Source organism: Schistocerca americana, chromosome 6 (genome assembly GCF_021461395.2).
Source record: "Schistocerca americana isolate TAMUIC-IGC-003095 chromosome 6, iqSchAmer2.1, whole genome shotgun sequence".
NCBI classification, from domain to species: Eukaryota; Metazoa; Arthropoda; class Insecta; order Orthoptera; family Acrididae; genus Schistocerca; species Schistocerca americana.
This window is the reverse complement of record NC_060124.1, coordinates 5372415-5399920: the sequence shown is the minus strand read 5'-3', so window position 1 is coordinate 5399920 and position 27506 is coordinate 5372415.

The following is a 27506-nucleotide window of genomic DNA, read 5'->3' as shown; positions in this document are numbered from 1 at the left end:
TATATTAGGTACACCAAACAGTGGGACCATAATAATGTCTTCATCGCTCACGGTGGTGGACAGCATGTCGTGTCAACACCACGCTCTTACACGGCACATCAACGTAGAATTAGTGCAAAACCAAATATAGTGCTCCATGATCACTAGGATAAACAGGACAAATGGACATTGCAGTAATTCAGGGTAGTTAGCTCATAAGGTGAAGGACATTAAGTCACATAATATTGTCAATTACAGTAGTAGTTTGTGGCATTCATAGCCCAGTTATTGAACATTTCTGTACCATGTATGTAGTATTACAGAAAAATGTTCATTAATTATTTTACATAGAATCAGTAATCTTCTTTTCCTAGTTACAAAGCATTATTAAATAATCGCATTCTTTTCCAGTTACAAAGCATAATTAAGAATCATTAGCCTTCTTCTAATTACAAAGCATAGTATCACTTGTCATTTCAATATAGTAAGAATCACATTCTTTTCCAGTTACAAAGCATTATGAAATAATCGCACTCTTTTCCAGTTACAAAGTATAGCATAGTTAATTAATCATTTGTCATTCCAATACAGTAAGAATCATTAGCCTTCTAATTACAAAGCATTATTAAACAATCGCATTCATTTCTAGTTATAAAGTATAGCATAATTAATTAATCATTTGTCTTCCAACAGTAATAATCATTAGCTTTCTAATTACAAAGCATTATTAAACAGTCACATTCATTTCCAATTATAAAGTATGAACATTGAAAACAAGAGCTAATTAATGGCATAATTAATAACAATTCATTAAGTGACACTAATTATTGGCACTCAGTGGCCATCAGGTATCGAATAGTATAAAGCATTGTTCCTCATTCAGTATTATTCAGATCATTACGAAGTCATTATAAAAAATCAGTTAATTATAGTCATAGCATTAATAATCATGGGGATTATAAGTAGTCTCATTACAATAACAGTGGCAATTACTAGCCAGTTACTAAGCATTATTTTATATATATGTGTATTTTTGTTGTCTCATTAAGAAGTCATTACTCGAGTGACATACTATTTAGAGCTAATCAGTATTATTCAGAATTTTCTCAAACTGGTATCACTATTTGGGACTGTTAATACTTTTTTTTTTGTTAGCAATGCATTGCGTTGGGATCGATAATTAATTGCTGGGGCATAACACTATTTGCTTTTGACCTATTGCTGCAAATGAGGATAGGTAACGTCATTCGTCATGAGTCAGCTGTAGCAAGGTTATGTAACAAGGCAGTATATGTGATTACATTTATAAATGGTAAACACACATGGGCAAAAAAAAAAAATGCAAGTACTAGAACAGGTATAATAAGTAACAGTTTTAGTAAGTATCATGACAAGCATCTCCTGGAAAAAATACAAAATGGATTATTGACCTGAAAGAAGAAACGCACACTATGCTGAAAAGTAGTGAACTTCGAATTAACAAGTAGGGAAATGTGTATAAAATGTGTTCCATAGCTGTCCTTTCCAAAACTTTCCGTCATCCTACTATGCAATATAACACCTGCTGTCAAAACAAACTGCAACAATTACTTAAATAACTACATAGCATAAATATAAAACTCCAACCTTATCCTCATCTGTAAAGAAAAAACTTCATTATCAATCACTTCATTATCCATATTATCATAACTTCACTATTATCATCACCTGTAAATAAAAACTTCATTATTCATAATACCATATCCTTCATCATTATTCATCAGTATTCATTATCATCTGCAAAAAATCACTTCATTACTCATTATACAACTATTCCTTATCTCTAGCATATTTCATCACTAAAACTAAGATGTGTAGTTCAGTCTGACAGCCTGCATCAATCACCTTGTATTCTGAAAGAAATAATTAGTTAAGACTGCTATTCTACGATGAGTATAGTATATTCTTGTTAATGCCTGCCAATCCTGATCCATTTACTCTTCCTCATAAAGTTATTGCATCTTCTTTCGTTTATTCCGTAGGTGAAATTCCCATTTCTGTTGAATTTATTTCTTACACACATCATTTCTTTCTGAAATTGATGAACAAAGATTGCATTTAAATCATATACCCACTAAATAATAACTGGTTTATGGTAACATACTTAAGCATACAGCATAACATGACAGAAAACGTAATATGTCAAAGACATTGACAGTGTTCAGATGCAAAAATGTACCCAGAATAATACAATGCAGCAGCAAAATATGTAAAACAGTCACGATCTTGAGATGTCATAGGGCAAAAAGAATGTCAAAGTCGACTGGTGTGTTATATCTTAACTATATCATAGTGCATACAAACAAAACTGGAGTACAATCATATACACAAAAAAAGTGGAAAATGTGCACGGTCTGATGTGTAACGACAAGAAAAGCGACCTGCTAACCTTACCTTGCCGGGCACTTGCCAAGAAAAAATGCGATAATCATCAGTAATTAGTCAAGTGAAATAATTGCATTAATAAATGACATCATAGTGTGTTGAACCATAAAGTGTCTTCATTCAATAAACGGTTTAATGTTTGAGATATGGTGGTTGCCTTTCGATTTTCTGGTTCTCAAAGTTTCGACGTATACAACATTGGGGTGAGGGATGCTGCGAATCCGATATGGACCTGCGTATAGAAGTTCAAATTTACTGCACTTACCTTTTAATTTACTGGATAAATAGTGTGTACGTATTAATATCTTCTGTCCAACGTGAAAGTCGCGGCGTGTACAAACCTGTTTTTGCTGTCTTCTCCGGCGCTCTGCGGCACGTTTGATGTTGTTCAGCGCAATGTCAATTATTTCGTGGTGTCTTAGTCGCCGACATTTGGGGAATTTTACTAATTCTTTAATTTTGTTTGGTGGTTCAACGTTTTTCAGTATAACAGACGGAGATAACATAGTGGATTCATTTGGAATGGAATTAATTACATCTTGGAATGAGAGTATGTGTGTATCCCAATCAATATGTCTTTTGTGGCAGTATATTCGGCACAGCTTACCAATTTCTTTCATTAATCTTTCACAGGGGTTCGAAGAAGCGTGGTACTTGGATATATAAATCGGAGAAATGTTTCTTGCTCGTAACATGCGTGTCCATACACTACTACGAAATTGTGATCCGTTGTCAGAAATTACTTTCATCACATGCCCTACATGAAATAGAAAATGTTTTACAAATGCTTTCGAAACAGTTTTAGCAGTAGCTTTACGTAACGGAGTGAAAGTAACAAATTTTGAAGTGAGCTCAACAGCGACAAAGATGTAGCAAAAACCTCTGTTAGTTCTCGGAATCGGACCAAAAATATCTACTGCGGCCATGTGTCTTAATTTAACAGGTATAATGGGATATAATGGAGGAATATGTGAAGTGGTGTCTGATTTAGCTTTCTGGCAAATTTTACAAGACGCTAAAACTCGTCGTATACGTTTCTCCATGTTAGTAAAATAACAGTTCTGTCTCAGTATAAGAAAACATTTTCGTGCTCCGTAATGTGCGTAACTTAAATGAGTGTACCAAATTAATTTGTTAACCAGTTCGTCAGGAATGCATAATAACTAATTGTTGCTGTCAGGATGAGAGCGGCGAAACAGAATGTCATTGCGTACAGTGTAGTGGTTCCTAATCGTAACATTTTTCCTATCTTGCCAAAGGTGTTTAATTTCTTTCCACACATTGTCTTTATTTTGCTCTTGTGCTATGTCCTGTAATGACGATGAAATAAAGTTTTCAAATGCAACTTGCTGAATGTACATGACACTGAAATTTGTTTTGCAGAAGTTGGTTGCTACGTCTTGCTGATTGTTGCCGAGAGAACGCGATAGTGCGTCTGCTATAACATTTTGTGTGCCAGGAATGTGAACTATTGTAAAATTAAATTCCTGTAAATAAAGTTTCCATCTGCTTAATCTATCATGCGTGAATTTGGCCGAAAGTAAAAATTGTATCGCTCTGTGGTCTGTGTAAACGGTGGTATGTCTGCCATAAAGAAAGTGCCTAAATCTTGTAAAAGCCCATACAACACATAATGTTTCCAGTTCCGTAACGGAATAATTTCGTTCAGCAGGTGACAGAATGCGGCTTGCAAACGCGATGTTTTAAATTACTGTAGAACCATCTTCTTCAATTTCCTGGAAAATGTGTACGCCTAAAGCGGTGTTGGAACTGTCGGTAGGAATGGAAAAATTTCTGGTAAGATCTGGGTGCGATAAAAGTGGAGCATTCAACAAAGCATGTTTCAGGTTCATGAATTCAGAGTGTGCTTGCTTATCCCAAGACCAAATAGTGTTTTTACCTGTTAATTGGCATAATCTAGGCGTGTCTAAAGCGGAGTGATGAATAAATTTACGAAAAAAGTTAATTAAGCCCAAAAAACTGCGTAATTGCTTCTTCGTCGTAGGAACGGTAATGTCACGTAGAGCTTGAAGTTTTTCCGGATCAGGTGCAATGCCTTCTGCTGAAATCACGTGTCCAAGAAATTTTATGGAAGTTTTGCCAAAGTGCGATTTACTGAGGTTAACTGTAAGTCCTTGTGCATGAAAAGTTTGTAACAGTTGTTCAAGAATCATATTGTGTTCAGACCAGTTAGCTTCTGCGATAAGAATATCGTCTACATACGTCGTAATTCTGTCCTTAATGCAAACGTGTGTCGGATGTCGTCAAAATTAATAACATTTTCGTGAAGAAGATTCTGCGTGTCAAAATTATTGCTTACGTTACTGTAATATGAAACCTGTACTGTATATGGTCAAATTCTATCGTACGTGTTATTATTTACGGGAGAATGTTGTGGCATATCCACTATATGAACTGTTCTGTTATTTCTTACTGACGTATTACGCTATCGATGACACCTATTGTCTGTTTCATTCATGATAATGTGTTGTTGCTGATGTTCTTGCTGCTGAAAAGATCGACTGTTATTAAATGTACGCTGAAAATTGTCCTCATTATTTTTACGTCTGTCATGATAGTAATTTCTATACGGCGCATTGCGATACGAGTTGAAATAGTGTGTTGTCTGTACGTAGTTATTTCTTTGCTGCCATGCGTTACTATTTGTTGGAGCTGGGACTATACGTGCACGCGGCGAAACATTAAAGTTTGGTTGACCTTGTAGACTGCATTGTTGGTTAGGTATGCTAAGCGGTTGACTTTCATGCTATTGTGGTGAAAAACATCTATTGTTACCAAAAATGTGGTTCCTGTTACTAATAATTTTACACATACTGATGATTACGATTTTATCTGTAATTAAAATTCTCGTGATTCTGGAATGCCTAATGAAAATTATCACATTCGGTAAAAATTTGTCACATCGGGTTTTTCTTTGTCATTTTTCTTAATTCTAAGTAGAGCAAAAGTTAAAGAGCAGTTTTGATAGATATAAAGGATAGTAGAAGAGAAGGCAGCAGTGCAGAAAACTAAAGATGAAACAGCACTACTACAGCTCGGGGCCCTATGCTCGCTACGGCACATATTCATTAAAGCGTAATGAACCCCCTGAGGTCTATTACGCGCTGCAAATACATTTTAGCTTTTGCGTTACAGGCAATAGCGGTAAAATTCCAAAGGCAAATTGTTGTATCCGTGCTAATTCAAATTTCCTCATTACAGGCAATGCTGGTGAAAATGCAATAGCAAATTGTCGCATCTGGTTCAAAACTAGTTTCTGCATTACACGCAATAGCGGTGAAAGTACACAAATGAATTGTCGTATACAGCTCAAAGCGTGTACCTGTGTTCTGTCATTATTAAATTCTTTACATTTTCTGGCGGATAAAAATTGCTCGTAATCTACGTTCTCGTCATTGAATTTGAAAACACGTTCGGGTTTGTGTGTGAATCTGTTCGTCTGTGTCATTTCGTACTTCAAGTTGCGTAGCTTTTCAGATTTTATGTCGCGTGGCTTTTCGGATTTTAAGTCGCGTAGTCTCTGTAGATTGTTCACATTATACGCGCTGCGTGAGTCAGACAAATGTTCGCAAAGTGGCGGATTCTGTGACGTATTGGTGACTGAAATAGTTTTCAACTCTGTTACTGCAACACTTTCGTCAGTTTGGTTGATCTGTCGTGTAAATTTCTCATCAACTTCCGTATTCGGAGTGTGTGAAACTTCCACTGACTCTAAATTAACTTCGTCGCGAATCTGTACTGCGTTTTTAGGGCATTGTTCGGTGACTGCATTAATTTCGTGTACCTGTGTTGCGTTTGCTGAACATTGTTCAGTGACTACATTAACTTCGTCTTTATGTAATTCTGTTGTGCTTACACGTGTACTATTTAATTCTTGTGCAACAGTGCCAACTTCTTCATTACTGTTATTAGCACAAGCCTTAGTATCCTCACGTAATTGTTCTTTAATGTCCTGGCATTGCACGGTAACAGCTGTATTCTGTTCACTAACTTGTCTGTTCCGTTCGTTAAGGTTGTCTTGTTTTTCGTTCGTCAGTTTGAAACTTTCATTAATTGTTTCGCTAAGTTGTTTGAAATGGTTGTCGAAACTTTCATCAAGTTGTTGTTTGAGTTTTTCGTTATCTTGTTTGATCTGTTATCTAAGTTGTTTGAAATCTTCACTCTGTTGTTGTAGCAATCTTGCCATAATTTGTTCAAAGCCAAAGTTAGCGTTTATACTCTCTGTGCTGTTTAGTGGTGAATCTGGAATTCTCTCGCTTTCTGTAACCATTTGGTTATTCTGAGATTTACAAAAAGGTTCGCCAATCAAATATACACTGTCAGTCACTGTTTCGGAATTAAATAAATCCGTCCTACTTTGTGTAATCTGTTCATTTTCATCAGACAAATTTGTCTGTTCGTCACGTGAATTTAGTAAACCGGTTGTGTTAAGCTGGGCAGCGCTCATTACAATAGTGCACCCCGCGTCATCAATTGTCGTCAAATCAACACAAGACACAATCGAGTTCGTTTGTTCATCATTAAGGTCTACATCATTATTAATGGTTGGAACGCACTGATTGTCAGTGAACGCAGGATTGTCATCATTACACTGCGTGTCACAATTACTATCGGTCACGTTGTTTAAGTCGGTAATCTCGTTCATAATACCTCGCGATACATTATTCACAGTCTTTCGCGGCATTTTTACAACAGTCAAAATTATTCACAAAATGTAACCTTTCCACCGAAATTTAAATGACAATATTTAATAGAAATGGGAGCCAAACGTAACCTTTCTGCATGAAATGTACTGACTATGACAATTAGGTGTTTGAATCGCAATCTGACTCAAGATGTAAGCTGTCACGAAAATAATGGAAGACGATTCAATGCTAATGAAACTTCAGTAACAATGAAAATTCAATTAAACCGAAATATCGGTCTTTGGCCTGTGCAAAAAAAATCATAATTAATTTCTTACCTCGGTATAACTGCATGTCAGGTTTCTGCTCTTATTGTTGGCCGCGGCTTGGAGGAAATGCATTGCAAATAATATATATTTTTTTTTTTTGAAATTTAACTGAAAATTTTCTTTAAGGGAAATGTAAGGAAATCGTTGGTTCAATTAAATGGTTTTTTTTTGTAAAAAATTGCTTTGAAATCAAAATTATTATTGGGGCGATTATTGCACAAATTAGTTACAGTTAATTTACATTATTAGCTGAGCGCATTTAAAAATAATATACCTCGTCCTGTATCTTGACCAGAATGCCATGTCGACGCCCGCCGACTCCTCACACACAACTGCACTCGACTGCTACTACCGACATACTGCACTGCTCACAGACTGCCCACTGACAGACTGCTCGCAACTGTACTGCACGACTACTAACTGAGTACTGCTCGCAACTGAACTGAGCTACTGCTATCGACAGAGTACTGCTCGCAACGACTACTGACAGAGTACTCTGCACGACAACTACTAGAGTACCGCTCGCAACTCTCGCGCGGTCAAACGCAAACTAACCACGATAAAAGGCTCTCTGGTCAAAGATTTTATCATGCCTCACCATCGCTGCTACGTTACATACGTGTTTCACTCTTCATGTGTAATATTTGGCTGGGAAAGATGTGGTACTTCTACCATTTTGGTAATTCTCAGTGCTATTTTGTTTTTAAACTTGATCTTAGTTTTCATAGTAGTGGAAACTCACAATACAGTGAAATAAATCGTAATAAAACAATTTTCAATAAACAAATGCGGCGAAACTTGAACACAAATAACGTCCGCCATATTGCCAAACTTCCTGTCTATCAAAATTTCTCTCAAACACGTGAAACACGATCTATGCTTGACATACACGTCAAACTGCACCCTCAAATATTTGGCAAGCATAATTAAGTGATGTGTCGACAGAAGTGCCGACACAGTGTGATTTGAGGGGACCGCAATGCACGCTATAAACACACGAAGGATGGCGTGAGGTCTGAAACAGGATACGTAATGAATGCTATAAAGAAAAGTACGTAGATTTTGGAATACTTAACTTTAATCCATCCTTGTTGTATACATCGTTCTTGATGAGACATGCTTTATACGATAGGTATCAATTGCTATGTAAGGCTAATGGCGCCTTGCTAGGTCGTAGCCATGGACTTAGCTGAAGGCTATTCTAACTTTCTGCTCGGCAAAGGAGCGGGGCTTCGTCAGTGTAGTCGCTAGCAAAGTCGTCCGTACAACTGGGGCGAGTGCTAGTCCGTATCTCGAGACCTGCCTTGTGGTGGCGCTCGGTCTGCGATCACTGACAGTGGCGACACGCGGGTCCGACATGTACTAATGGACCGCGGCCGATTTAAAGCTACCACCTAGCAAGTGTGGTGTCTGGCGGTGACACCACATTAAGTTTGACAAAATGTTTGATCGTTTACGGGGCCCATAAAAAACCATGTACAGACGTAGACATTTCTTGCGCCATGACTGGCGTAGCAAGTAAACTGCTTCGTGTGAACAGTTACCTTGCGTGCCATCTGGTGGCGTGCCATCGCATTGTTATTAAATGCAATGCACCCGAATGAAGCTGTATTCCGCGCCATTAGAGTGCATACACCTGTTTTTACAATCGGTAGTGCAGTGTATGGTAATGGAGTGGTTTAAGGAAGCTATATAAATTCTTATTGCGACATTCATACATAAAACATGTCTTTATGACGCAAAATCACCCACGTATCGTAACAGACGCACTAGGAAATACTCCATAAACAAAGTGGTTGATTCATTAAAGGGATTAGATTTTCGGCTCATGCTGAAACTATAGCGAAGATGAAAAGTTTACGAACGTCGTTAGTGTCGGAACTTAATAAAACAAAAGCTTCGACAACAAGTGGTATGTGATCTAGTCACGTGTATGAAATCACGGTCTGGTATTTTAAGATACTTATGTTCTTACGAGACCACGTTCAGGCAAGGAAAGGAGCTTGCAGCGCAGAATTCGCACAAGAAAGCGTGGATTACACTAAAAAGACTAACGTCACAGCAAATAATTTTTTACCGTTGTTTCCTCTGTAGTTAGTATAGTAGGTGGAAAAAAAACTACGTATAAACCTTTTCCTTGGAGCCTGCCTGCCCCTGTTACCGCCGCAACCATTACAGCAGCTCAACCTGCCGCAACGGAGACATAAAGAGTACATGTGTACTGAAGCACAGTGGTTAAAGCAGGCCGACTTGGGTTTCCTCAAGCCTGACAAATTTCACGGGACCCGTTCAGTCTGCTGCACCCGACAACAGGTTGCATTACCAGTATCACTCCAACGTGACTAACCAGATGTATCTTTGCGCAGGTAGTTTCACGGCAGTTCATTTATGATGACGGTGGGACCAGCAAAATGAAGAAACCAAACTTAAAGGAGATTGGAGAGAAATTAAGAATGAGAGAATGTATGCTAGTAACGAAACAGAACCCAAGTCCAGCAGGGGAATTTTTTTCCGCATGCAACATCATGGATGGAAGCTCCGTAGACAATGAACGTTACCATATTGTATTCTTTATGGCCATTATGATCCCAACTACCTGACTTGATGACATGAATTGTCATTGGGTACACCACACCTCCGGTTGTCGTTTCTTTTTTGACTTGCTAAGGCTGATGGTGTAAATGCACTGAGACAACAAAAGTCACGGGATAGCGATGTGAACATACGCAGATTGCGTTAGTGCCGCGTATACAAAGTATAAAACAGCAGTGCACTGGCGGAGCTGTCATTTGTACTCAGGTGAATCTTCTGAAAAGGTTTGCTACGTGGTTATGGCGGCACGAAGGGAATTAACAGAATTTGAACGCAGAATGGAACTGGAGCTAGACATACGGGACATATCATTTCGGAAATCAGTAGGGAGTTCAATATTCCGAGATCCACAGCGTCAAGAGTGTGTGGAGAATACCAAATTTCGAGCATCATCTCTCACCACGGACACCGCAGTGGCCGACGACATTCACTTAACGACCGAGAGCAGTGGCGGTTGCCTAGGGCTGTCAATGTTAACAGACAAGCAACACTGCGTCAAATAACCGCAGAAAACAATGTGGGACGTATGACGAACGTATCCGATAGGACAGGGCGGCGAAGTGTGGCGTTAATAGGTTATGGCAGCAGACGATCGACGCGAGTGCCTTTGCTAGCAGCACATCGCCTGCAGTGCCTCTGGTGAGCTCGTGGCTATATCGGTTGGACCGTGCCGGGTTAGGTGAGTCCCGGTTTTAGCTGGTAAGAACTGATGGCAGGGTTCAAGTGTGGCACAGTCCCCGCGAAGCCATGAACCCAAGTTGTGAACAAGGCACTGAGCAAGCTGGTGGCGGCTCCATAACAGTGTGGGCTGTGTTTACGTGGAATGGAATGACGCCTGGTTATGCTAGGCTACTTTGAGACCTTTTGTAGCCATTAATGGACTTCATGTTCCCAAACGGCTATAGAATTTTTATGGATGGTAATGCGAGATGTTACTGGGCCTGGTTTGAGAAACATTCTGGAGAATTCGAGCGAACGATTTGGCCAACCAAATCAATCTCATCGAACACTTAGGACACAACCGAGAGGTCATATCTTGCACAAAATTCTGCACCGGCAACGCCTTCACAATTATAGACGGCTATAGTGGCAGCATGGCTCAATATACTTCCAGCGACTTGCTGAATCCACGCCATGGCGAGTTGCTCCACTATGCCGGGCAATAGGAGATCTGATAAGAAAAAATGACTATTAGTTGTCTTCATTAACTCTTGACATAATACAGTTTCTTGCAATGAAATCAGTGAGATGGCTGAGCCTGCTGCTTCGTCATTAGTTCTTAAAATATCGGCAAAGATTTGAAGGTGCGACACGCATCTCTTTCTTCATTTTCGTTCTCGACATTTATTATATTATATCCAGTAGTACACGTAAAACCGAAATTCAAGCAACCTTCGTCATACTTCCTGCCTTTTCATGTATTTACGGGAGCTTGCTGAAAAGTAATGTGTCCGAAATTCTTATGTGGATACTCTTGGAGCTCTTTTAATAAAACAGACATTATTAAAATTCTATGTTCTTATTGTTCAAAAATGTTCAAATGTGTGTGAAATCTTACGGGATTTAACTGCTAAGGTCATCAGTCCCTAAGCTTACACACTACTTAACCTAAATTATCCTAAGTACAAACACACACACCCATGCCCGAGGGAGGACTCGAACCTCCGCCGGGACCAGCCATGACTGCAGCGCCCTAGACCGCTCGGCTAATCCCGCGCGGCTTCTTATTGTCTACGTATTTATTTTTTAACATATTCACCCTGGCGACGAACATAATTCCCCCAACGAGAGACCAGTTTGTTGATACCGTCTCCGAAGAACGTTTGATTTTGTTGAGCTACAACCTCCCCTCTGCTTGCTCCGCTTCAGCACCATCAAAGTGAAGTCCTCGAAGGCGTTATTTATGGTTTAGAAATGGATGAAAATCGGATGGGACCAAGTGGGGATTGGATGGAGGGTGCTCGATGATAGTGAAATCAAGGCGTCGGATTGTTGCAAATGTTGTAGCACTCGTGTATGGTGTGGCACTGACACGCTGGAGAAGAGTGTGCTCCGCGTGTGGACGAACTCTTCGAATGGTTCAAATGGTTCAAATGGCTCTCAGCACTATGGGACTTAACATCTGAGGTCATCAGTCCCCTAGAACTTAGAACTACTTAAACCTAACTAACCTAGGGACATCACACACATCCATGCCCGAGGCAGGACTCGAACCTGCGACCGTAGCAGTCGCGCGGTTCCGGATTGAAGCGCCTAGAACCGCTCGGCCGCACCGGCCGGCCTTGTCATTTTTTATTTGTAATCACTGTTGCTATTTGACTTCACATATTACCCGTTTGTCATTTGGGGATTGTGGGTGGAGGTGTGGACGATAGAAAATGAAGTACCAGTTGGAAAATCGGAACACTTTCGGCACAGTCTGTAAGTAGGCTGTTTAGGTTTTTATGTTGGTAACGCCACGTAGGGCTCTGTATGAAAATCACTGTGCTGTGTGCAGTCTGTGGCTGGATTGCATTGTTGGAATTTGCTATTGTAGTGTTGGGCTGTTGGCTGTTAACAGCGCGTAACGTTGCGCAGTTGGAGGTGAGCTGCCAGCAGTGGTGGATGTGGGGAGAGAGATGGCGGAATTTTGACAGCGGATGATCTGGACGTGTGTCCATCAGAGACAGTAAATTTTTAATACTGGATGTCATGAACTGATATATATATATATATATATATATATATATATATATATATATATATATATATATATATATATATAATGACTTTTGAACACTATTAAGGTAAATACATTGTTTGTTCTCTATCAAAATCTTTCATTTGCTATCTATGCCTATCAGAAGTTAGTGCCTTCAGTAGTTAGAATCTTTTATTCAGCTGGCAGTATTGGCGCTCGCTGTATTGCAGTAGTTTGAGTAACGAAGATTTTTGTGAAGTAAGCGATTCATGAAATGTATAGGTTATTGTTAGTCAGGGCCATTCTTTTGTAGGGATTTTTGAAAGTCAGATTGCGTTGCGCTAAAAATATTGTGTGTCAGTTTATAAGCACAGTCATTTATAGTTTTTCTAAGGGGACGTTTCAAGTCTTCTGCTTGGGTTCAGTAGACGGGTGACAGCAGCGGAAGCAGCCAGAAACATTTGAGCCGATCGCGAAGATGGTGGCACTGCAAGGAGCACGGCAAGAAAATGGTTTTCTCGTTTTAAGAAGGATCGTTTCGACATAGTGACTCTCCGCGTTCAGGAACACTTTCGGAATTTGATGAAGACCGTTTAAACTTATTGATCGTAAATGATCCTCGTCATTGTACTCGAGAACTGACAGATGTGACGAACTGTGATCGTTCCAGCGTCGTGCCATATTTGCATGCAATGGTGAAGGTTCAAAAATTGCATGTGTGGGCACCGGATGCTCTAAGCCAAAATGACAAAAATCAGCTGGTGCCCATCGATATGTGCATTTCTGCTTGCTTGTTGTCAATTGGCTCTTCAATAACATCGATCATTCCTACCCTGTATCGTTAATAGTGATGAGAAATGGCGTCTTTCTGTTAACATAACGAAAGTAGAGGAATGGCTGAGGCCAAACAAAGCAGCAACTCCCCGTACGATGACCTCCGCGCATCCAGAGATTGCTTCCCCGCGATGTAACCACCACTGCTGCCATTTACTGTCAGCAACTGAGACGCCTTGCAGACGCAGTCCGAGGAGAACAACGGTCAGAAGGGATAGGCCTGCATTGCTGGCGTCAGTCTGTTGTAGAATTATGGCATATGTTTTTGATCACATATTATGACATCATTGGACAACGAAAATCTCCCCTATAAAAATTAACATGGATTCCACAAACAGAGATCTTGTGAACGTCAGCTCACTTTGTTCCTCCGTGAGACCCACAGTGCTGTAGACATCAGCCCTGAGATTAATCGCGTGTTCCTAGATTTCAGGGATGCATTTGACACTGTCCCGCACTGCCGTTTAGTGAAGAAAATACGAGCTTACCGGGTATCGGAGCGGATTTGCGACAAAGACTTTCTTGCAGAAAGAACTCAACACATCTCAACGGAACAACATCGATAGATGTAAAGATAATTTCAAGAGTACTCCAAGGAAGTGAGGTAGCATCGTTACCGTTAACAATGTATATAAATTATCACATAGAAAACGTCGGAAGCTCTTTAAGACTGTTCTCAGATGATGCGGTTGTCTATAAGACAGTAGCAACGCCAGAATACAGTAATGATTTGCAGAATGACATTCAGAGATTGATGGCAAGAAGGCCTGAATATGAATAAATGTAATATATTGCGCATAAATTGGAAATGAAATTCACTACTTTACAACTACACTATCGACGACAAATTACTGGAAACCCTATCTATCGTAAAATATCCGGGAATAACCATCCGGAGCGTCCGTAAGTGGAATGAGCAAATAAAACAAAATGTAGCAAAAGCACATGCTAGGCTGAGATTCGTAGGAAGAGTCTTGAGGAAACATAACTTAGACAAGAAAGATGCGTCTTACAAAACACTTGTTTGATAGAACCTGGAGTTTTGCTCATCACTAAGGGACCCTTACCACATAGGACTAATAGAAGTGATTGAGAAGATCCAACTAAGAGCAGTACGTTTTTCCACAGGGTCATTTAGTCGGCACGAGAGCGTTACAGAGATGGTCAACGAACTCCATTAGCACACGCTACAAGAGAGCCATTGCGCATCAGGAAGAGGTTTACTATTGAAATTTCGAGGGTGCACTTCACGGCAAGAGTCATGAACATATCACTTCCATGTAAGTCTAGCTGAATGACCACAACTAGAAAATTCGAGGAATTAGAACTAATACAGAGGCTTACCGACAATCATGCTTCTGACAATCATTCGTGAATGGAACATGGAAGGGAGGGGGGAGGGGAATCAGATAATGGTACCCCCCCCCCCCCTCCGCCACACCCCGTCAGCTTATTTGCGGAGTACTGACAAATGTGCAGATGTAAAAAGGTAACGCGTCATGCGACAGCTTCAAACATTTATACGACGCATTTTAAACGATTTCTTTTAAAGAAAGGAAACGGTTAAAACCTTTTGGCACTGGAATGGCAAATTCGAAGCATAACATCTTTCATATTGCTGTATGTACACATGGAAGCAACTGTCACTGTATATTTATTTAATATAAACATTTTTAAACGCATTTCAACGCACTCGACAGTAATGTTGATTTCGTATCTGCGTCGGTGTATGTGTGTAAGTGTTTAATAATACAAACACTAATTCCTAAGTTGTTCTTTGTAATCTCTGAGGTACCTTCAACGTATGATCATAATATCAGACCTCAGTATGTTTCACAACAATATATGTAATTAAACGGATAAAATATTTTCACTTTTTTTTACTTTTTGAGGGAGAATTTCTCGGTGGTTCTTCTATCCCCTCAGGTACAATGTACGTGCTTTGCAAATAGAAACTGTAAATTCTGCACACAGTTTATTCTACGTAGCAGATTCACAGCCGAGCTCCGCAAGAAAACTCGGCTATTTTCTCACATTACGCTGTCTCGCCGTGCAGTTCCCTGGAGACAGACACGATCTCTGTCCTGTTTTTCAGCGCTGCTTACCCACGCCGCCTTATCAGCGCTTTCCCTTCCAAAATGTCTGCGTGCATTTCTCGACGATTCCCGCAGCGGTGAATTCCTGCTACCGTAAAAGTCCGTTCGCCGCTTTATTACGCCTCCGACCTTGTTCTCACGATCCTGGAACGGTACTGGTATTCTTCCCCCTGTCCCGAAAACCGGTCCGGCAATTTCTCGTGTTGTAAGCAACACGTAGAGTTCGTCGATTCAGTAAAATTCCGAGTATAAACCACTCGGACTTCGTGACAGACTCACGTGGCAACTTCCGTGCAGAAACTTTGACAGACATAACAACAAAAAGACAAATGCTAGCGTTAGCGTTTTGCATCAACTAAATTGCCCACAAAGCCAATTTTGTCTTAGTAAAATGTGTGTGACTATGTTTTTGTCTTTTGTAGTTTATGTCCTGGCTGTGAAGCGAACAAGAATTTCCGAAGTGTACCTGTCACCACTACTTTCTTCCGTCTTTAGAGTCTTTATGTCGTTAAGAAGTAGCTTTTTGATCAGATACCAGATAAGGCATAAAAATATCTTTCCCATTTTCAGTTGTATTATCTTACAAAGGTCCCGAGTTCGAGTCTCGGTCGGGCACACAGTTTTAATCTGCCAGGAAGTTTCATATCAGCGCACACTCCGCTGCAGAGTGAAAATCTCATTCTGGAAACATCCCCCAGGCTGTGGCTAAACCATGTCTCCGCTATATCCTTTCTTTCAGGAGTGCTAGTTCTGCATGGTTCGCAGAAGAGCTTCTGTAAAGTTTGGAAGGTAGGAGACGAGATACTGGCAGAAGTAAAGCTGTGAGTACCGGGCGTGAGTCGTGCTTCGGTAGCTCAGATGGTAGAGCACTTGCCCGCGAAAGGGAAAGGTCCCGAGTTCGAGTCTCGGTCGGGCACACAGTTTTAATCTGCCAGGAAGTTTCATATCAGCGCACACTCCGCTGCAGAGTGAACATCTCATTCTGGAAACATCCCCCAGGCTGTGGCTAAGGCATGTCTCCGCAGTATCCTTTCTTTCAGGAGCGCTAGTTCAGCAAGGTTCGCAGGAGAGCTTCTGTAAAGTTTGGAAGGTAGGAGACGAGATACTGGCAGAAGTAAAGCTGTGAGTACTGGGCGTGAGTCGTGCTTCGGTAGCTCAGATGGTAGAGCACTTGCCCGCGAAAGGCAAAGGTCCCGAATTCGAGTCTCAGTCGGGCACACAGTTTTAATCTGCCAGGAAGTTTCATATCAGCGCACACTCCGCTGCAGAGTGAAAATCTCATTCTGGAATCATATATATAGTTAAAGGCTACCCAGCCATTGACCTTCGTCTGTGCAAATGCGCACAGGTTGCGAACTCTTACGGGATGCAGCTGGTATTTCTTTCACGGGACGGTTTTAACCCCACCTGCCTATCCGCTCGTACCAGCGTGGGTCTGGCACCGTTTCTAAAATTCCAGAAGGGTGTGGGTGGAAAAGTGTTGGCAGTGCTGTGCCACGCCAGTTGTTAGCTGGGGCACCGCGCCTCGGCGATTGTGAGTTGTTACTACGCTATAGGGAAAGCACCATCTGCAGCCACAGCCGGACGCTGTCCACGTTACAGATGACAACACCAAGTGTTGACCTCTGTGGATAGCTCTACCCACATCATACGGAAACCAGTTCCGGGACTTCTGTGGAAGCAGCTGCAGTCCAGCGGTACGTTTCTGAGGGCCCCGCATTGTTGTTTCGAATCTGTGGGCTCGTTCAGGACGTGTCGGTTCAGTCGGCAGTAAGAAGCAGAGCAACCACGTCCACATGAAACAGCACAGGGAGGTCGGACAAGCTTTGGGTTTGATACCGGTCCTGAAAGGCGCGTCGGTGCTGCTTGTCTTCCGTGGCTGGCCAAGGAGTTGGCCGCGGTCGTCGGCTGAGTGTGTTGCAGTGCGGGGTGGTCTGAGGGAACGCGGGCGGCAACCAAAGCAGGCAGATCCTGTAGAAGCAGAGTATGTCGGACCCGTGAACAGCGTGCAGACAGCAGCACTGCAGTGGTCAACCATTAGTGTCGTCGGCTGTACCACGGACTTGGTCTGGCTGTGTATGCAGAGGGTACTTTCCTTATAGCGTCCTCAAGCTGGCAGACAGGATTGAAGAACGGAGGGGAGCTCCAATTAAGGCGGTACAGAGCAGAACTTGAGAGTTACTTCTGCTTTTGAGTTTGCCACAATTGCTGTGGCTGACTTTGCTAGTTCTCAACCGTCTTAGCAGTCCAAACAGAATGTGAAGGTGGTGCGCTTGTATCAGTGTAGTTGGGCCCTATATAGTTTTGTTTGACGTGAAGGTACCACGGCGAGGACTTGGAGACTTTGACTGTGTTACTATTCTACTGGAGGGTGTTTGTATGGGGAAGCCGTGGTGCAGTCTATCATTATTGTTCTTGAATTGAAAACACAGTGAGGCCGTTACGAAAGAAGTGTGTTTCAGTGACATAACCTTGTAACATAATTGCTTGTTTATACATTTTCTGTGTAGGTTATGTTGTCTATTGTCTGTCCAGGGTGACGTTTGGTGGTAGCTGCCTGTAGTTTATTCCGCTGAACTATTATGTTTGATTCTATTCTGTTCTGATTCCGCCTTATAAAATTATTCGTGGACTGAGACAACATTGTTTACTACACTGTGCAACAGAATTACAGGATCACTATTTCGAAGTACCGTAACTGTCTTCTGTTTTGACGCATAGCATTGAAATTCGACTCAAAGGGTGCTGAAACCTTCCTTTGTAATGGGGAAAATGTATACCGCTCCTCCACGTCACCGTCGGGATCGACGTCGCTTCAAACAGCACCATATCGATACATGAGGAAAAAAAGCCACAGCTCAGAAGTTCACGCGACGTGTAAGGTGGGTTAATTATGTCACATTGGCACCAAAATTCACCAGATTTCTGCCAAACCCAACCGTAGACGTGTCACAGGTTGGGGATGAGGTTACAGCCGCTCTTATCTGCATTTCATCCCTTCGTTTGACACCTCTGCGACGGAAGTCAGACCGGCGGCACCGAGCGTTGAAATCACGTGATTTTGTAATGGGTGGCCGAAGTAAAATTTTAGACACACCGCCATTCAAAATCGACAGGAAAAGACCTCAGGAGACGACACAAAGAATGACAATGAAGCCATCCGCTTCCTTGGTGCGTAGATTCCCGCACAGTTCGCTGTCGAAAACGACAGTTCTCAGAGCGACGAGCAACACGACGGCGTTCTTAACAAGCTTTGACGCCGCTGACACCGCCGAAGGTTTCAACCCCTCTCTAAGGACATCGTAGGGCTGCATCCCCACCGAAAGGGATCGCATCCCTTCGGAGTGTAGTCCGATCGAAAATTTTCCTATCGTATACTAGGTGGAAGACTAGGGCCTGTTCAGAATCAATGGACGCAATTGGAGCGTCATCTAAATCATCTTCCCGTTCTAAGCACTCCTGTGGCTTAATCAAGGAGGGGTCTTATATTGACATACGCTGAACCCAGTGGCAAAGGGACACTCGGTTTATGTATTTATTTATTTACTTACTCGTATATTTTAGTGCCTTTTGGGCTCAAGACCATACAGCCATCATTCAGTGTTTTGGAGATTTACGGAGTAAGTTTGCATCTATCGATGAATTCCATAATTAGTTCGAACACTGCAATATTATTTTGATGAAGGAGAGGTGGTGCAGTAATTTTTAATGATTGATTAGTCGTTGAATGAAACTGATTTCCTGATTTGCATACAGTTTACATTAAAAAAATATGTAACTGATACCCGCTCTGTTATTCCATCACATCCACGATGACAGCTACCTCGAACGTGTATTCGGTGAAGATGGCTAGGGAATCATCTACCATTAAACACCAATATTCTGGAATTAATAAATGTTTTCTTTGCGTTTTCACTTCATTGTCACATCGGAAACAGTGGAGTGTGGAAATCTGAGTGGAACTAGAGCTTCGAGGGAATGTATAATATTTCAGTTTTATGCGTAGTGGTGATTCATACTCATCTTCCCACTGATGTTTTGTTGTTCTATGTAATGCAGAGCTAAAACCTTTTGACAATAAATGGATGTTTTTAAAAACACCGGTTTGAGTGCTGATTTTTCATTAACTCGTCTACCATTTGGTTGTATTCAACGTTAGCGCGTCCTTTGATCCATACATATTTTGTTATCTTCCCACCAAGCCTCTTCCATTCTACAATACCTTCTGTTCAAAAATGGCTCTGAGCACTATGGGACTCAACTGCTGAGGTCATTAGTCCCCTAGAACTTAGAACTAGTTAAACCTAACTAACCTAAAGACATCACAAACATCCATGCCCGAGGCAGGATTCGAACCTGCGACCGTAGCGGTCTTGCGGTTCCAGACTGCAGTGCCTTTAACCGCACGGCCACTATCTTCTGTGACACCCTCCTACATTTGTTAAGAATTTTAAACATGTGACTTTACTGAGAAAACATGTGAAGTACTCCTAGACGCCTGCACACAAGTAACCACTCTTCACCCTTCCGATACCAGCTGTCTTCCTACAGGTGTCCAGGACTACTTCGCAGGTACTCTCTGTAAAGGCAAAGTTTTAAAGTTCTCAGTAAATGTGGGTAGGTGACACTAAGGGTGATTCTGAACTGGTGGGTCTAGTCGTTGCATTTACGCGTGTGTCATTGTCGCCCTTCTCCATGACAACGCCACGGGAGGACGGCAAGTAAAAGGGATGGAAAGGTGTAGGCAACCTTAGCTGCTTCAGATCACGTTTATATTTAGTCAAATGGTTTTGAATGGTCCCTAATGGATGCAACCCATACGTGTGAGCAAAAATTACAATCTCGCTGCACTCCAAACAGATGAGATTACGTCCGATGGAGATGCAGCCCCGCAATCTGAAGCTTAGAAGAGTTATACACGGTAAAAAATCTCCAGGCTAATATTGAGGGAATGGAAGAAATGGATAAAAATATGGGTGACGTGGTCGATGTGGTACTGCGAGAAACAACATAGCCGCGGATTGTGAAAGGTTTCAGAATACATGTTTCAGTTTTGTTCCAACATAGGACTTTTATTTCGTGAGTATATGTTAGTGATAATGCTGAAGTGTGTCGATTAATGTATCTGTAGGCAGTTCACGATGTTCATTGACTTGAAGAGTGTTACGTGAAAATTAGAGCAATATCGTTACTTGTTGGAAAAGGGAGAGATTCCGTGGCTAGACATTTGCGTTAGGAAGAGGTTGTAGCCAGACAGATGTACATTTCTGGCCACAACTAGACAGTTTTAACATTCACCGTTACTCATTTTCAAGGATTTTGTATATTAAGCCCATGATTGATGGAAGTTTCACTTTGTCCCGAAACTTATTAATCAAGCGGTCTGGAATGCGATGTTAGACGTTGATTTAGCTTTCTATTTGTTATTTGTCTCTTGCCTGCCATATTTAATCCTTGCATTGCCGAAAGTTGCCTTTGAAATTCTCAAGGAACTCTAGTACTGGAAAATCATCCACAACTGATATCCTGTAGATAGCATAACTTTTTTGCAACTTCATCAGTTTTAATATGCAGTTAATAATTAGCAAATTATCGTCACGTCTGACTGTGGAAATGTATTACAGTTTAAAATTTGTTTTCGGAATCTCTGTTTACAGTTATATAGTCTATCTGAAACGTTCCAGTGTCCCAAGGTCTCTGCAATGTATACAGCTGTCTTTCAGGATTCTCAAACCAACTTAAAACAATAAGTAAATTGTGTTCTTTGTAAAATTCTACTATTTAGCTTCCTATTTCACTTATTTAGCCCAATACATGTTTTCTTACAATTTTTGATATCTCCCTTTTCTTACTGTTGAGTCTGAGTCCTCCATTAAAATTAATTTTTCGCCTCCCTTAAAAATCTGATTAAGATCCGCTTTTTCAGTCTCTAATCCATTAGCAGAGGTAGCTGGAATATACGCTTGTACGCCCATAAAAAATGACACTTTTATATCCAGAAGGACTAGTACTGACAACATCTGTTAATAGATAAAAATTTTCTGCGAAGAGACACTCAGGTTCCTTAGTTGGACAACAAATTTTTATAATTCGAATAAGTCCTACTGTGCGCAGTAAAACAGAAACTTCCTACCATACATATATGTTAATTGTTCTGAGTGAACACCAACACTGCCAGTGCTTCGGCGCTGTCTGAATTTCTGAGACATTTCCAGAAGGATATTGGTTTCATACTAGACAGAGTAAAATATGGTTATTTCTATACTAGGTACAGAGAGACATCAGCGAAAGAGACTTCGTCTTCATTGGCTTGGTCAGCGGAATTTCCCTACCTGCCGGAATATTGACTGACTTAAACCAGAAGTGCGCCTGCATACCTATTACGCTCCACAGCCTTAGCAGACCTTTCGCTCCTTCCGAAGTACTACTTGGGACTACACTGCAGCACCACGAATTGATCGTGGAAATAGTACTGAAAGCACTGTGCACTAGAGTCAAAAATCTCAGCTAACGGACACTTTGCTCTTCCACAGCGTGGTTATATTTTTTAGTACAGTGAATATTTCTCTCTCGAAGTTAGTAAATATTTCCCTGCAGCAATTTTTCTCAGAGCATGAAAAGGAATGAATAATTTGTATTGTTCTCCGATTTTCAATCCTGTGAGCTTATGAAAATACCATGCGTTGCATATTGCCTAAATGCACCATTCACAGTTGGAGTAAAACAGTTACCACTAATGCCAGACGTATCTCGTTCTCATGTCACACGTCCCTCATTCACTAAGGACAAAACGCCGGAATAAACAACCGAGGAACCGAGCAGGATAATAATGGCTCTGATCACTACGCGACTTAACTTCTGAGGTCATTAGTCACCTAGAACATAGAACTAATTAAACCTAACTAACCTAAGTACATCACACACATCCATGCCCGAGGCAGGATTCGAACCTACGACCGTAGCGGTCGCTCGGCTCCAGACTGTAGCGCCTAGAACCGCACGGCCACTCCGGCCGGCGATAACAATGTATATCGAGAATATCTCAAGATGTACAGCTGCGTCACGATTTAGCTTCAATCATCTTTGGTGACCGGTCTGCTAGCGGGTTTAATAGGGTCTACCATGTGATAATTTCATCGTCTGAGCAAAGCATGTATTCGTACATACAAAGTGAAACTTCCTCTTCTAAAATTAAGAATGCCTGTGCTGGTAAATTTCTACGTTATTTGATTTTTAAACAGCTTAGCAAAACTTAACGTACTCAGACAGTTCTCTCTTTACTTATTCTGATCATCACTAAACTTACACACAATATTTTCTTAGCGCAACGCAGTCTGACTTTCAATAATCCTTACAAAAGAATAGCCCTGACTAACAATAAACTATACCTTTAATAAATCACTTACAAAAATCTTCGTTACTCGAACTACTGCAATACAGTGAGCGCCAATACTGCCAGCTAAATAAAAGATTCTAACTACTGAAGGCACTAACTACTGATGGGCATAGTTAGCAAATGAAATATTTCGATAGAGAACAAACAATGTATTTACCTCCATAGTGTTCAAAAGTCATAATGTATATATCAGTTCATGACATCCAGTCTTACAAATTTCCTTTTTCTGACGGACACACGTCCAGATCGTTCGCTCTCAAAACTCTGGCAAAACACTGACATCCACTACAGTTGGAGGCTCGCCTCCAACTGCCCAACACTAAGCGCTGTTCTCATCCAACTGCCCAACACTATACAAGTGAATATTCCAACAATGCGTCCAACCAGCCAAAGACTGCACACAGCGCAGTCAGCGTTATCAACATGAAAACCTAAACTGCCTACTTACATAGCCCCCATGCAATAACAAAGATATAATATACACACACTTATTGATACAATGGTGGTCAAAAGCAAAAATTGTAATCACTGTCCATAAAGACAGTCTTGATCATTCGTCACTGTAAGAATGATAGTTTTATGCACAAGTCGGAGCAATAAAAGGAAGTGCACACGAAACTAGTGGATTTCCACACAGTCTTGAAGTAGTAGTGTTGTCCTTCCAACGGAAGACAGTGCTGACTCTTGATATGCAGACAGGTAATGGGTCACAATAGAGCGAACCCACAGCAGGTAGGTCATCACAGAGCAGACGCACAGTATTTCTCGTGGAGATATGGTATTGGTGGGCCACCAAAGGTGGAGATCCAATGTAGTCCTTGTAGAGATAATGGTATTGGTCGGTCATCAAAGGTGCAGACCCACTGTAGTTCTTGTAGAGATGCCCAGCAGCCATCCTTTGCGACTGTGCGGATGCACGGTCACCATCGAAGAGTTTTGCGGATAATATGGCACGTCCATGAACTGCTTCTGCACTCACAAAAAATCTTTTGAAATGTCCTTAGAATCAGCAATGCTATTAACCAGTCCCTTGCTGAATTATCAAGACACATGTGAGCAATAACAGTCCTTTTTTTAAACTTCTCACTTATTGTGCATATATCTGACACCAGAAATATGTGCAGTGAAATGAAACCATACTATATACTTAAGTTGAAGAACTGGTGTCTATACAATTACAAATGTACGACATATAATACAATAAAAACGGTACAAGAAACATCATTAAATAACGTAATAATACAGATAACATTTGTAGTAATACATCCTTTACAAAAGAATAGAAATAAACATATACATCAGTGTTACAGGAATTATGGCATACGTAAATACATAAAAAAATAGAATATCATTCGAAACATTAAAATACCACACATGAGCATTAAAAGAAAACAGAACAGAATAAATAATGTCTAAACCTCTTTACAAAGTAAAGAACATATTGTTAATGCAAATTATATTTTGAGGATAACAGTATTCCTCATCATAGTGAATGTAGCTTAGTATTAGAAAAGTTCTACCACATAACGCTTATCAAAAGTATGCAAGGGTACACAAACACTTAGCGGATTAACACAAAAGGAAAGGACAGGGTTTGTTTTCAATGTGACATTTGGTACTGCAGTCCAACCCAAACCTTCGTTCCATAGATCTTTCCTCATATTTCAACATTTTTTTCCACAAAAAGGTAATATCAAAACATGCTTTCTGTCTTTGCCATTATCTTACCTCATCATTCGTTTCCAAGAATATGTTACCTAAACCTGTTGTTCCTAAACCCTACTTTTTTGTTCATATCCTCTTTCAAAATAATTGTTCTTCATTGTACACCAATTATTTTGCGAAACTTTTTCATATAATTTCTCAATGCATTCTTTCCCCATTCTTCACACTTAGTTTCTTATATACACTCCTGGAAATTGAAATAAGAACACCGTGAATTCATTGTCCCAGGAAGGGGAAACTTTATTGACACATTCCTGGGGTCAGATACATCACATGATCACACTGACAGAACCACAGGCACATAGACACAGGCAACAGAGCATGCACAATGTCGGCACTAGTACAGTGTATATCCACCTTTCGCAGCAATGCAGGCTGCTATTCTCCCATGGAGACGATCGTAGAGATGCTGGAAGTAGTCCTGTGGAACGGCTTGCCATGCCATTTCCATCTGGCGTCTCAGTTGGACCAGCGTTCGTGCTGGACGTGCAGACCGCGTGAGACGACGCTTCATCCAGTCCCAAACATGCTCAATGGGGGACAGATCCGGAGATCTTGCTGGCCAGGGTAGTTGACTTACACCTTCTAGAGCACATTGGGTGGCACGGGATACATGCGGACGTGCATTGTCCTGTTGGAACAGCAAGTTACCTTGCCGGTCTAGGAATGGTAGAACGATGGGTTCGATGACGGTTTGGATGTACCGTGCACTATTCAGTGTCCCCTCGACGATCACCAGTGGTGTACGGCCAGTGTAGGAGATCGCTCCCCACGCCATGATGCCGGGTGTTGGCCCTGTGTGCCTCGGTCGAATGCAGTCCTGATTGTGGCGCTCACCTGCACGGCGCCAAACACGCATACGACCATCATTGGCACCAAGGCAGAAGAGACTCTCATCGCTGAAGACGACACGTCTCCATTCGTCCCTCCACTCACGCCTGTCGCGACACCACTGGAGGCGGGCTGCACGATGTTGGGGCGTGAGCGGAAGACGGCCTAACGGTGTGCGGGACCGTAGCCCAGCTTCATGGAGACGGTTGCGAATGGTCCTCGCCGATACCCCAGGAGCAACAGTGTCCCTAATTTGCTGGGAAGTGGCGGTGCGGTCCCCTACGGCACTGCGTAGGATCCTACGGTCTTGGCGTGCATCCGTGCGTCGCTGCGGTCCGGTCCCAGGTCGACGGGCACGTGCACCTTCCGCCGACCACTGGCGACAACATCGATGTACTGTGGAGACCTCACGCCCCACGTGTTGAGCAATTCGGCGGTACGTCCACCCGGCCTCCTGCATGCCCACTATACGCCCTCGCTCAAAGTCCGTCAACTGCACATACGGTTCACATCCACGCTGTCGCGGCATGCTACCAGTGTTAAAGACTGCGATGGAGCTCCGTATGCCACGGCAAACTGGCTGACACTGACGGCGGCGGTGCACAAATGCTGCGCAGCTAGCGCCATTCGACGGCCAACACCGCGGTTCCTGGTGTGTCCGCTGTGCCGTGCGTGTGATCATTGCTTGTACAGCCCTCTCGCAGTGTCCGGAGCAAGTATGGTGGGTCTGACACACCGGTGTCAATGTGTTCTTTTTTCCATTTCCAGGAGTGTAGTATCCCCCCTCTTAAGCTAACTTAAGTCTAACGAGTTCAGATACATAAACTAAAGGATGAGGCAATGCAGCAGCACAAAACGGTTAACACAAACAAGAACGAGAAAAAAATGCAAAGTGGCAAAGCAAGCAGCAACAATTATAAATTTGCAAAGCAAATGGCACATTAGAACAAATAAGAATCAATGTGCAGCAACAAAAAAACAAATCAGTAGTAAAACTGGCTTTGCAGAGTAATACAAAGTGAAATTCAGTAGGACAATGCTTGACAAACAGCGGCAGAAAAAGCAATAAACTTTACCTAAACAAGACAAAACTCAAGCAGAAAAAATGTTACAGTGAAGATAGCCATGTCTAATATCTACGTCACACTAGAGTGATGCATCACAGTAACTTATTCTACCAAACAAGTTACCAAATCGTTAAAAAAATTATGTATGTAATTCCTGTGAAAGGGAATGTTTATTTGTGCTCCATTTTTTAAGAAAGTAGATCATAAAATTATTATTTAATGGTTGTTCTAATCTAGTCCTTTATGTCTTCCTCTAGTAAAATATCTTCTAACTGTATCCTGATTTTCAAGAATGAAGTCATCAAATACTACTGCTGAATTTTCTTGATATTCATCTAATGGAATAATTTCTTCACTATTTACAATAAAAGTAGTAACTCTTTTCCTACACTTATCTTCAATTTTTTCATATCTTTTTACAAATTCTCAATATTTTGGTTGATCTAAACTTTTAGAATAAATATACAAGTGATTAGTTTTATTCCTGTTCAACTGTCCAGGTGCTAGAATATAATTATCACTCATTAATGTTGTTTTTTTGCAACCAACTGGTCCTATGACTACATATTGAATAGAATTTGGTAAAAGTTTACCATGTTTAGTTTTCGATTTCTTGTCTGGAATTCTTATTTTTGGTTCCTAATCAGTATTCATTTAACTAAAGAAATTTTTTAATAGTAAATGAGCAGATTATTTCAACTGAGTGACAAGTCATCTGTACTCAAATAGAGATTGACTGTATCTGTATAAGACAGCTTTAGTAATGTTGCACTGGTTAGTTTTTATTCAACATTTTTAACTCCAAATATTACATTGAAAAATAATAAACTATATCATGATGGCGAAACGATAGAAATTCCTGTTGGTCAATGTAGTTTAAAAAACTTTGAAAAATTTATTTATTCAA